The 12683-nt window shown below is 46.4% G+C and overlaps 1 protein-coding gene across 1 annotated transcript in view; it reads left to right on the plus strand.

Annotated features, from left to right (window-relative positions):
• LOC148474932 (capping protein, Arp2/3 and myosin-I linker protein 2-like) overlaps positions 1-12683 on the plus strand; it is a 970125-nt gene that overhangs the window by 48588 nt on the left and 908854 nt on the right. The window lies entirely within an intron of this gene.

Consider the following 12683-nt stretch of genomic DNA (forward strand, 5'->3'; position numbering starts at 1 on the left):
AATAACTGGTAATAATAAACAATAAAATAAATGATCAGACTAAGTGGTGAGACCTATGGTGATATGGTGCGTCAAATGGATAAATCTGTGCGGCACAGTAGTCTATGCTATGAATAAACTCCATGGGGGCAAGAATAAAGTGTATAGTCCCTGTTATCTGGTTGTTGCAGTTTCCATGTATTGACCAGCAGGTGTTCTTGTAATATGTGTCTTCTAAGAGGGCTTAGCAAAGGTACCCCAGGTATCTATATCTGGTTGAATGGTCCAATTCAAATCACCTCCAATGACAGGAATACCTTCTACCAGAGGCTCTAAGCCTAAGACTCTAGCAAGAAAAGCTGGTTGATTCTGGTTGGGAACATAAAGTTCTCTCCCACCTGAACTCTCTGGGATGACTGGCGACTAGTGGTACAGCGTCCAGAAAACAAAATGACAATCCCTAATGTTTTAGTGTTTTTATTTTAAAACACATTTTTTATTGAAGCATTGACATAGCATCAAATAATAGAAATAATTTAGTCCCGGTGGCAGATCCTATGCAGAATATCCTCTTTTTGGGCATAATAGTGCAGGTTGCATATGATACCCCTTGGAGGGTCTGTTCGAGCACCTCTAGGCAAGAGGACACAATGAGTCCTGTCATATATAGGGGCATATTCAGTAAGGAGTGAAAAGTCCGTTGCCGGACTTTTCGCCGTCATCGCTAGTTTTCTGAGTGGAAAAGTATCACGCTCGTCCCCGGGTATCCCAGTATTCAATTCCAAATCGTCGAAAAAAGGGACCCGGCGAAAACGAAATGAGCGAAAAGTGCTGTCATTTTTGGGGAAATCAGCCTGACACCCCCCAAAAGATGCTCTGACATGGGGGTTCACTATGGGTACCCCCAAATAGCCCTGCTGCAGGTATTTTCGGTGTTTATATGATCTCAATAGCTGTATTTTTGCATCTTTGAAAAAGTGGTGAAGAATAGGATTTAGCAAGTTTTTTTTTTGAAAAATAAGTAGTCCCATCAAATTTATGGTACCTGAAAATGGGTGCAAGCATATTTTAAAGTGGGTAATGTGAACTTTTAAAAAATTTGAAAAATCCTGCTGCAACCACCTGCAAACTAAAAAAACACCTGGCGCATACTTGGGGACCCCCCCTGAGTCTATTTCGCTAGTTTAGAAGTTTGTCCCCCACTTTGTTTTTTTTTGTCCCAAAATGAAAGTAGTTTTTTGGGGGTGTCCTCTGGTACTTTTTCAAATTTTTTTGACACAGAATACCTTTGGGGGACTGTCCAAGGGGTGCAGGGTGGTTTTTGGAAGTTTGTACCCCAAAACCCCAATTCTGCACTTTTTTTCGACACCTATTCATACGTGAAAAGTTATCACTGGTTCTTTTGCATTTACTTTTCGCACCTACGAAAAGTCTCCGCAATTGAATACGGGGATAAGTTGAAACCGGCAAAAATGAAGTAATCGGTGAAAAAGTATCGCCGATAATGGCTTTTCGCCGCTAATTGAATACGGCCCATTATGGATGAACTGAGTTCCTGGCCCAAGATTTCATTGAAGACCCTGGTAAGAAAATCATTGAGGCCCTGGGGCTTGGATATAGTCCGATACACCTCAGGTGATTATCACTTGTCTGGGAGGGTGATACAGATCAGTAGAAATCTAAGGAGAGGAAGGCAAGTGGGGTCCACCTGCTGGTGTGGAGCCTGAGTGTTGTAAAAACTGTCACATATGAGAGCAGGATGGAGTATTATTAGTATTGGCAGAGTCTCTCCGCTGGGAATTCCTCTTGTCTTTCCCCATAAAGTAAGCAGGTGAAGCAGTCGATAAGACAATAAGATAGACACCAATATGATAAAACAGGGACACAGTGTACCAAGGTCAAGGCTGTCGCTATTCCATACCCCATGTATAGTGGGTAGGCCGGCATTATGAGATAAAACCTTGCATTACAGAGTCACTGAGGCATTTTCTGAAGAGCACAGAAGCCTGAAGAGGAAGCTCTAAGTTGGCCAGGACCTCCTCATGGGATTGGTGTTTGTACCAGATGACCAAGGTAATGTGTAACGGTAGCAGTGCAGTGTACAACAGAGTAGTGCAGTCAGGCAAGGCTGGAAGGTGAGATGAAACCTGCAGCCTCAGCAAAGTGAGCTACACAGGTGTGTCACTTAATTGTAGAGTCCACTGAGCCAGCCATTGGTCCCAGTTGAAATGATGGGGTTTGCATGAGGCAGGTAAGCAGCAGAGCTGTATAGGTATGGAGGTGAGGTTATTGTGTGGCAACCAGCCTGCTAGATCTTCCAGAAGTAAGCCCCCTTAATAGCAGATTAGGTCGGGGATGAAGTGAAAGAAACCAGAATGGAATAACCCGGCCACAGCAGGAGCAGGATCACACTGGGCAGCTCAGCAGGGATGAAAGTAGAACTGGGGCTGCAATGGGATTACAGTGGCAGGCTAGAGCCTCCGGCTGCTGCTGACCTTGTCTGGCTTCTATCACCAGACAAGGTCAGTGGCAGTCCCGAAGGAGGGGCAGCTAAAGGAATCACAGAATGGACTAGTTCTAGACATTGCAAACCACTGCGGCATGCACTAACTACAAGAGGCCATGGCTTAGTGTCCACTTAGTTCCAGATGTTGTGGTCTCTGTAATTTTGAGGTGGTGAGAGAAGGCCGACCTGTGACCAGAAACTAAAATTGGATGCTTTCAGGATATTCCATACATTATGCCATGCTGCCATTCGCATCGGAGATAGAGACTATCATTAATAAAAGCTGACACACAGCTAACATACTGAAGAATGCCCAGCCCAAAGTTCTTGCACACTGATTACTTGACTGGATTACACCATATCCGAATATGCATCCTACAGCATTGATGGATTATTTAAAATAATTAATTGGTGGATTATACCAGGACATTATCTGGGCCGGTTGACAACCACAATACCCCACTATATACACATCTCATTATTAAGAACAACCAGGACCTTAGAGCGCTGGCACACCATTTTTTTTCATTTCTTATGGTACTGTAGGCCTCAGCCAGAGAATCCAGCTAAGAAGTGTCCAGCTATGGGTTAGGACTTTCCTGGACACAGCAGGGAAGCCCCTTAATAGTGCTGTAAAGTGGCTAAGCCGCAGGAACTGAATTTAAGCACATCTGCACCCTATGCCAGCCAAGTCACGCCACCCACTTATCATTTTTTCAAGTTTATTGTGTGGTACATGATGAAATTCACCCAGTTGATGCCCGTACAATATTACTTGCATTATCGCAAATGACAAATCGTGAGGAGAGTCTTAGTGGGGTAAGCCATTTTGCTATTACTGGAGATCCCTGAGTTTTGCCAACAGGTTGGCATTGGTATGTCTCTCAGTGCAGCCAGTGATACAGCTTGCCTGTGAATGAGCTGGTGTTGTGTGTTAGATACCGCTGCTGCTGAACCCACCCAGTGTGCAGTCACAGTCATGTAATTTTTAGTTTGGCCAATACCGCTTGTCCACATATACAGTATGTAATAAAATGTATACTTGGTATGATGGCATTTTCTTGGACAAGAATAAGTTTTTATTTTTTACTTCCTGGTACAGACGAGGAATTGCTGTCCTGGTAAATTGGAATTGAGATGAAATTTGGTAAAGAGGACACAGGGCCTCAACTTATGTACATACAATATATAAAATACCACTCCACCACTGCTTGTTAAATCACAGTAGATTCTGTAATTCCTTTGGTTCTTTATATAGTATTCTCCACCTCACAGGTGGGGTGTGTAATGTTCAATGATATTAGGTACAACCATAATAAAAGAAAAGAAATTCGATACTTAGTGTAAATCTGTATGATACAATACACTTTTATTACAATATAAAAACTAAAAACTGTTACAATAAAATAGCAGACATCCACATCTTAGTCTATATCCCTGAATGTTCTAAGATATTGGGCAATTTCTGGCTATAGGAGAGAACTGGCAACGGTCAGTTCTTATAAGTGTGTATACTATACGCAAGAGCATATCCCCGGCTGCAGCAATGGATTCTTGGCCTCAAATCTTCTCCACAAGTCCCGGATTTGTCAACATCAATCAACGTCCACATTTTCCACCTTTGTGGATTTACAAAAATATATTTGAAGTGGAATGTACTAATACCACACCATTTAAAGCTAAATCTATATTCTATCCCATCAAGCGCTGGTGGAGTGGTATTCTATATATTGTATGTGCATAATTTGTGGTGGAGGTGGGAAGAGCCTTTATAAGAATTGTCTGCACTACTAGCTGCTGTGCGCACTGTGTGGTATTTCTATCTTGTGATATACTGTATCACAGGACCTCAACTAAACTGTCTTAAACCAGATGCATTAATGGCATATATTGCACACAGGGCCTGATTCAGAGCCGGTCGCAAGCGCTGAGTGCTCGCAATCGGGTCGATGGTGGCCCACAGCGCATGCACACGACGGAGCCGGCTCCGTCGTGCGCATGCGCGAGACCCGGCTAGCGACGGGCAATCTGTCGCTCTGGGTCTCGCACCAAAGGGAGCGAGCTGTCGATGTTGAGTGACAGCTCGCCCCTTTGGTGGGCTGGCCGGGGGGGTGGCTGCCCAAATGGAGGTGTTCCCATGAGAACGTCTGCCATTTGGGGGTGGCCCCACTGACATCACAAGTGATGTCAGTGGAGAGCTTTCGGCTCTGTTAGAGCCGAAAGCTCTCTGGGGCTTGCGATGAATGAGACCTTACCACAAGGGTCTCGTTGCAAGCCCGATGGTCGCGATGGTCTTGACCATTGCGACCATCATCATGGCCACTCGCTATAGCTGTGGGTGGTCACCCACAGCTATGCAAGCGGCCAAGAGGCCGCTCCAAAGAAAAAAAAGCCTGGCCCTGATTCAGAGCGAGCGATCTGTCAGAGCGAGCGGCTCTGAATTAAGCCCACAGATCTAAAACTGCGTGCAGCTTTGCAATTGTAATCCTTGCTGAATCAGGCCCTCAGAGCAAGGTGTTGCATGTGAGGTTACAGAAGGTGTCTGACTATGTTTGTCCCTAGCTTTCATAATAGGCATTCTAGGGAATGAAACGTGTTTGCAATTTTACGTTTTTCAGCAGTAAATTTATTGTTAGAGGTAAAGATTTTTTCTTTTAACATTGTGAAATATTGTTTAGATTTCAGGTGCTCTTTCCTAATCCTTCTTTCCTCTTGATCACCTTTAGTAGATGTTGAAGTACTATGACTGGAAGCACTAGTACTTGCTGCTCCTGCATTTCTATTGACTGATCCATGAATGGTTTTATTTTTGACACCAGGACAGGAGTAAAGCTTCTGTTGTTAAACTTAACTGATACAACACCAAGTGACCCTACAACAATGAGATAGGGAAAGGAGGAACTGTTACCTTTACCATGCAGTTTTATTAAAAGAATGGAGATTTTTTTACACCAGTCAAGAAATAATTTTTTACACTTGAGAACTGTTTTGAGGTGCAGATGATGGGGTGGGTTGGGGGATACCACCGCACACACTGTCACATATACTGGAAGGAAAGAAAACACACTATGCAATGTCTTTTAAATACTTTTTTTGTTTTAAACAACCACTGGCAACAATTTTCACGCACTTTGAGGAACAGTTCTCCTTTGGTAGAATTGTTTTGGGGTGCAGATGATGGGGGGGATACCAATGCACACAGCTATGCTTACACTGGAAGGAATACACACTATGCAATTTTTTAGTAAATAATTTATTTTTTTTACACATACAGATGTGTACACATACATCTATATTCCATGCGCTACAAGTCGCGCCATACAAAAGGCGGGAGCTCCGCATGCCTCGGTAGTCCCGAGCTTCTTTCGTGCGACTTTTTACCTTCAAATTTTTCTTATTCACACAGTGATGTCAACAGATAGCACAAGCAGCTTCTGCTGATTGAAATGATATGCAGCATGTCTATGTTCTCTGTGTGCATCTGCGGGTGTATCTACATGTGTAATGCTATGTTATGCTATGCTGTAACACTGTAACGTAGCATTTCGCATGCAGATGCACACAGATGCACAGAGAACATAGGCATGCTCATACTTGCCTACCCTCCCGATTCGGCTGGGAGCCACCCAAATATCGGGTGCCGCTCCCGGCCCCCCGGAAAGGCAGACAAGTCTCACGACCCACCCACCCCCTCCTGCGATCACAATAGAAAACCCCGCAGCGGGGGAGGGGGGGTGTGACGTGATTCACGCTGAATCGTGTCATCGGCCTGTATTCAATTGCTGGCTAAAAGTCCTTGATTTTTTGCCTGCCGGACTGTCCGCCGTCATCACTAGTTTTGCCTCCGGAAAAGTATCTCGTTCCCGCTATTCGTCCTATTCAATTGCAAAGGACACGATAACGCGTCCTGGCGAAACTCAAAATCGGTGAAAAGTCTTGTCAGATTTGGGGAAATCAGCCTGACACCCCCCATAAGATACACTGACATGGGGGATCACTATGGATAGCCCCGAATAGCCCTGCTGAAGGTATTTGGGGTACTTAAATGCTCTCAATTGCTGCTAATTAGAGTATTTGCACAAATGGTGAAGAATAGCATTTAGCAGTGTTTTTTGGCTAAAATAAGTAGTCCCAGCAAATTTGGGGTACATAAAAATGGGTGCAAGCATGGTTGACAGCTTCCTCCCGGAAGGAGAGAGCTGAAGGTAGGCAACGCTGGGCATGCTGCATATCATTTTAATCAGCATAAGCTGCTTGTGCTAGTTACTCGCTTCACTGTGTGAACAATACGCATTTGACGGTAAAAAGTTGCACGAAAGACGCTCAGCGTTACCGAGGCACACCACAGCATGGCACGATTAGAAGGGCTGTTTAACGCGCAAGGAAGCTAGATTTATGAGGAGACATCTGTACACTGGCAAATGTTTTCACGCACTAGGAGAAACAGGTCTCCTTTGTGAGAATTGTTTTGAGTTTGCAGATGATGGGGTGATACCAGGGGCGGATTGGGATGGAAAACCAGCCCGGGAAATTTCTGAAAGCAGCCCTAATGGGGGTGGGTCTGTAGAGGAGGTGGGGTCTGTAGAGAAGGTGGGGTCTGTAGAGGAGGTGGGGTCTGTAGAGGAGGTGGGGTCTGTGGAGGAGGCGGGACACTCCTCATCAGGCCAGTGAGTCAAGGCAGTCACGGCTTTCCTTGCGCCTATTGCTGCAGTTGAGTTTGGGACTTTAAGCTAATGCCGCTACAAAGCACTTCCCTGGTGCACAGCCATGCACCTGAAGGTGTGAGGACTGAGGCCCACTTTCAATGTCTACAGATGTTGCAATCATGCTTTGTGTATCTTTATACTCCATCATCGGTCAGCGAATCTTGCACAAGCCCACTGCTAGAAAAGTTAAAAACTGCCATACATATCTGGGGCAAACGAGTCCAGACGATATCGGAAGCTGGTTGCTGGTTTGAAAACAGAACCACGGTCATTTCTACTGACTGGCTTGTAAGCCCTGATTTGCCAGTTTTTAACTTTTCTGCTGTACGTTTGATGATTCCTAAACAAACCATTGTGTTTTTAACATTCTACGCTATCTGTGCCTAGTTTACTTTTGTATTTGAGATATATAGATATATTGGTATATGTTAAATATTATTACAATCTACAAGATAGTCATTTTTACTGCCTTTGGGCTTGCTTCAGAGATGTATACTAATGCATTCGCAGCTGCAAATTTGTACACAGCTGTGAAAAAAGTGCAAATGGTGCTGCCGCCTGGATTTGTATTGAGATGTCCATCGGAGGCTTTGCTAATCCCAGGAGCTAAATGACCGAGGGGGATGTACGAAGATGCAGCATCTGTCGCAGATTAGTCAATGATCAAAGTTCTATATAGCTCTATAGTTGCTCAGCTTGGCCACTGTATCTGAGATGCAGATGCCAAGTACATTGTGTATGGAATTGCAGGGTAAAACATGCCCCAAATACAGCTATGACACGCATGTCAATCACTTCACGATTAAGTCCTCACTACAACTGTTGTCGCTAACTAATCACTGCCCATGTGCAGTATGACTGTGATGTATGCCCTGTGTCACTTCTGTATGATGCAGTCAGAACAGCAGGGCCAGCTGCACCTTACCTTAAAGGTGCCTACACACACAGCGATATTTTACTCGATTTGCCCGATTTTGACGAATCGTGACGACAAATTGTGTAAAATATGCCCAAATCGTGAGTGTCCACTCACGATCACGATGCCAATGCGCGTCCCTGCTTGTCGTATATCGCATCTTTAGATCTGCCGTGCTGTAGGGCAGATTTGCCAATCTGGGACACAATGCCCTGGATGCACGATAGATCTTAAGTCAGTTTGGACATTTTTTACTCCAAATCATGTATAGGACAGCCGGGGAGCTGCCGGGGGAGAGTTCAGGGGATATTGCACACATCGTGGGATCGTGTGCAGATCGCTATGTGTGTAGGCACCTTCAGTGTTGCTGCTGGAGCCATGAGAAGTGACTCGTGGAGCTGAGCAAAGGCTCATGGGAGGAATTGCTGCTGCTAGGCATGCGCAGCAGCTCCCCCTCAGCCATTTCACTCATACTATACAATGAGTCGGAACAAGCGACTGATGGGCTCTGGAGCAAACATATGCTTATGGTGCGTACACAGTGGGCGATTAAAGTGGACGACTGAACGATAACGATATCGTTATCGTTCAGTCGTCCACTTTATCGTCCATTTTTAACACAAAAAAGATGAACGATGACGACGACGCGCGTTCCCGCGGGTCGTTCGTCATCATCGTTCATCGCGCTGACATGCAGGCCAACCTGACGACCTCGTCAGGTTGCTGCATGTCAGGGAATGGGTGAGAGAGCCCGGCGCTGAACGATATCGTTCAGCGGCTATGCTCAATGTTATGAACGACATTGAGCACAGCCTGCCGGGGACACACTAGACGATATCGCTCAGGGAGCATATCGTCTAGTGTGTATGCACCTTTAGTCCTAATTGCCCCCAAAGTCCCAACCTCCCCTGTGCAAAGACACTTAGGGGCGAATTTATGAAGCAGCTGCTTCTGTATGCTGTCGCTTCCCGGCAGGTTGCAATTGAGTATTCAAAACGACACCCACAGTCAGTGTTAAGCACGCTGGGCTTTGTCACCTGCAGTCAGTGTTAAGCACGCTGGGCTTTGTCACCTGCAGTCAGTGTTAAGCACGCCGGGCTTTGTCACCTGCAGTCAGTGTTAAGCACGCCAGGCTTTGTCACCTGCAGTCAGTGTTAAGCACGCTGGGCTTTGTCACCTGCAGTCAGTGTTAAGCACGCCAGGCTTTACACTGACTGCAGGTGACATTTTAAATATAGGCCGCAACCCGCCGGGAAGTAGCAACTTACAGAAGTCGTTGCTTCGTAAATTCTCCCCTTACGGCCTGAAAGGCACACAAATTCCATCGCGATTGAGAATTTTAACGCAGCGGATCTGTCACAGCACTGGGGATTTGTATTGAGTTGGCCACTGACAGCGTCTCTAAGATGCCCGGGGTCTTTACAGCTGCATATTCATTTGCAGTCGGAGACACATCCCCTGCGTTTTGCTCACCACCCCCATTACGTGGTCGGACTAGCTCATGTTGTATGAAACCCTTTAATTTTGCCCTCTTATAGCCTCTTCTCCTAATTATATACATCACTGCCTAAGTACCCCTTAGTATGCACAGCATCCTCCATAATACCACTCAGTATACCCAATACCCCCATAATACAACTGAGTATACACAAACCTCCCATATAATACCACTCAGTATACACAGCACCCCCCATAATACCACTCAGTCTACACAGTGTACTTCGCCATAATACCTTTCAGTGCACACAGCGCCCCGGTTTTACACTCCAGTATACATAGCCCCCCTCTCTCCCCCATATCACCCCTCAGTACACACAGCACCCACATATTACACTCCAGTATACACAGCACCCCTCCCCATATTACCCCCCAGTACACACATCACCCACATATGACAGCCCAGTATACACAGCCCCCCCTCCCCATATAACCCCTCAAGTTCACATATCACCCACATATGACAGCCCACTATACACAGCCCCCCATCCCCATATCAACCCAGTACACACAGAACCTAATATTACAGGACAATATACACAGCCCCCCCATATTACCCCCAGTACACACATCACCCACATATGACAACCCAGTATACACAGCACCCCATCCCCATATAAACCCAGTACACAAAAGGCCTAATATTACAGTCCAGTATACACAGCCCCCCCATATCACCCCCAAGTACACACATCACCCACATATTACAGTCCAGTATACACAGCCCCCCTCCCCATATTACCTCCCAGTACACACATCACCCACATATGACAGCCCAGTATACACAGCCCCCCCTCCCCATATCACCCCTCAAGTTCACACATCACCCACATGACAGCCCACTATACACAGCCCCCCATCCCCATATCAACCCAGTACACACAGAACCTAACATTACAGTACAATATACACAGCTCCCCCATATCACCCCCTCCAGTACACACATCACCCACATATGACAGCCCAGTATTCCCCCTCCCCCCACACACAAAGCACCCCCATGGTACCTGGTTTTCTTGTTTCTTAAAAGTAAGTAGCTGCAGAAGGGAGCCAGGACATTGTAGTAAGGGCGGGGAGGCAGCTCAGGAACCCGGCAGGCAGTCACTGTTTGTCAATCAGACGAGGAGCAGGAAGCCATGGCTGCAGTGCAGTAACTGCAGTTGCTTTAGGGTAAAGGTGGAGTGTGGTCAGCAGTTAAGCTGACCGCTGATTATTCTGCCTCTGTCTGCATTGAGCTTCTTCTGCACATGCTGCCCGAAAGCAGCTGTGTTCAGTTGCAGTAACTGTGAATTGGCCGCGGAGCGGCCAGGGGGAGGAGAGGGGTGAGGATGGGATCAGCTCAGCCCAGACCGGCCCAGCGGGAAATGACCCGACTTCCCGGTAGCCCAATCCGCCCCTGGGTGATACCACAGCACACAGAATAGCAATATACGCTGCTTCAGTTGTCTGAAAACACACTTCTTGTGTAATACACAATATTTTTAAATTCAGTTACAGTTTTTTTTGTTTTAGATATCAGGAAATTTTTTTTCCACTTTTTTAATAACAGGAAAAAACTCAAAACAAAGAGGTCTTCTTGAGTCGCAGGAACCTCAGACACTGGATTATTTATGAACAGATAAACAATATAGTATACTGCAGTGATAGATTTCATAGAGAAGAAAAGGTGAAAGGGTAACTTTAACAAATAAAAAAACAACAACAACCAACAGCACCACACATAGAATCCTGTTTGTTTACATTGCATTTTGTGAGTGTGCAGTTAGTTCGTGTGACAAACAACAAACACACATACACTGACAATGATGCCTGCAATAACCCTTCCCAGGCACCTACTCCACCATGTCCTAGTCCTACACAGACTTCTGCTCAGTCCTAACGCTGTCCTTATTGCACCCTGATGGCGTGCTAATGGCATTTTTTAAAACACAGTGGGCCTGATTCAGAGCCGGACGCTCTGACCAGAGCGCTCGCTCTGAATCAGGGCCCTCCTACCAAAAAATGGAGCGGCCTCTTGAACGCTCGCATAGCTGTGGGTTACCACACACAGCTTATGCGAGCGTCTATGATGATGGTCGCGATGGTCAAGACCCTGCGATAGGGTTTCGCAGCCGCAAGCCCAGGAGTGCTTTTGGCTCTATCAGAGCCAAAAGCACTCCCACTGACATCACATCATGTCAGTGGACCGGCTCCAGACGGTAGGCGTTCCCATGGGAACGCCTCTGTCTGGACAGCAACGCCCCCGGCACGCCCACCAAAGGGGGCGTGCTGTCAGTCACCATCGACAGCACGCCCCCTTTGGTGCGAGACCCATAGCGACAGCTTGGCTGTCGCTATGCGGGTCTCGCGCATGCGCACGACGGAGCTCCCACCGTCGTGCGCATGCGCATTAGGGTACCATCGACCCGCTTGCGAGCGTCCTGCGCTCGCGAGCGGGTCTGAATTAGGCCCAGTGCTCACAGTCCCACACCTTCTTCCTCTCTTGTGTGAAATGGCACCCGATCAAGAGGGTGGGACTTTTATATGCAATTCAAAACACATGAGATCTGACATTTTGCCTTGTTTTGGGATCCGAACTTTGCGGGAAGTACCGTGCCAGGATTTGGATTCACTTGTATGCCCCAAGTTAGGGTATGTACGGATTTAAGTAAACCGAACCCTCAGATCTCTAATATAAACCATTGCACAATGACACAGTAAGATACACTTCCATGCTTATATTACTCAGAGTAAATGGGTACATTTGTTGCACTACTGCACTAACAGGTCAATCCTATTAGCCTCAATGATCTCGCCGGTGCGAGTCATCGCGGCAGAGTCCGCACTTTACGCAAGCCCGGATTCGCGTAATGTTGCTCGCAGCCCCATAGGGCTCCGAGCAAAATTATGCGAATCCAGGTATTGGTCGGGTAGCAAAGGATGCGAGATGCATTGCTGTTGCCGACGTTTAAACGCCGTTGCAACGGTACATCACACCCTTCGCACCTAATAGGATTGACCCCTTAGATGACCCTGTGCTCATTTTACTTCTCTGATTTTAGTAGTTATTTCATTAATGTTGAATTTTTGTACAATTGTT

Source organism: Taudactylus pleione, unplaced genomic scaffold (genome assembly GCF_031769625.1).
Source record: "Taudactylus pleione unplaced genomic scaffold, aTauple2 ptg000799l, whole genome shotgun sequence".
NCBI classification, from domain to species: Eukaryota; Metazoa; Chordata; class Amphibia; order Anura; family Myobatrachidae; genus Taudactylus; species Taudactylus pleione.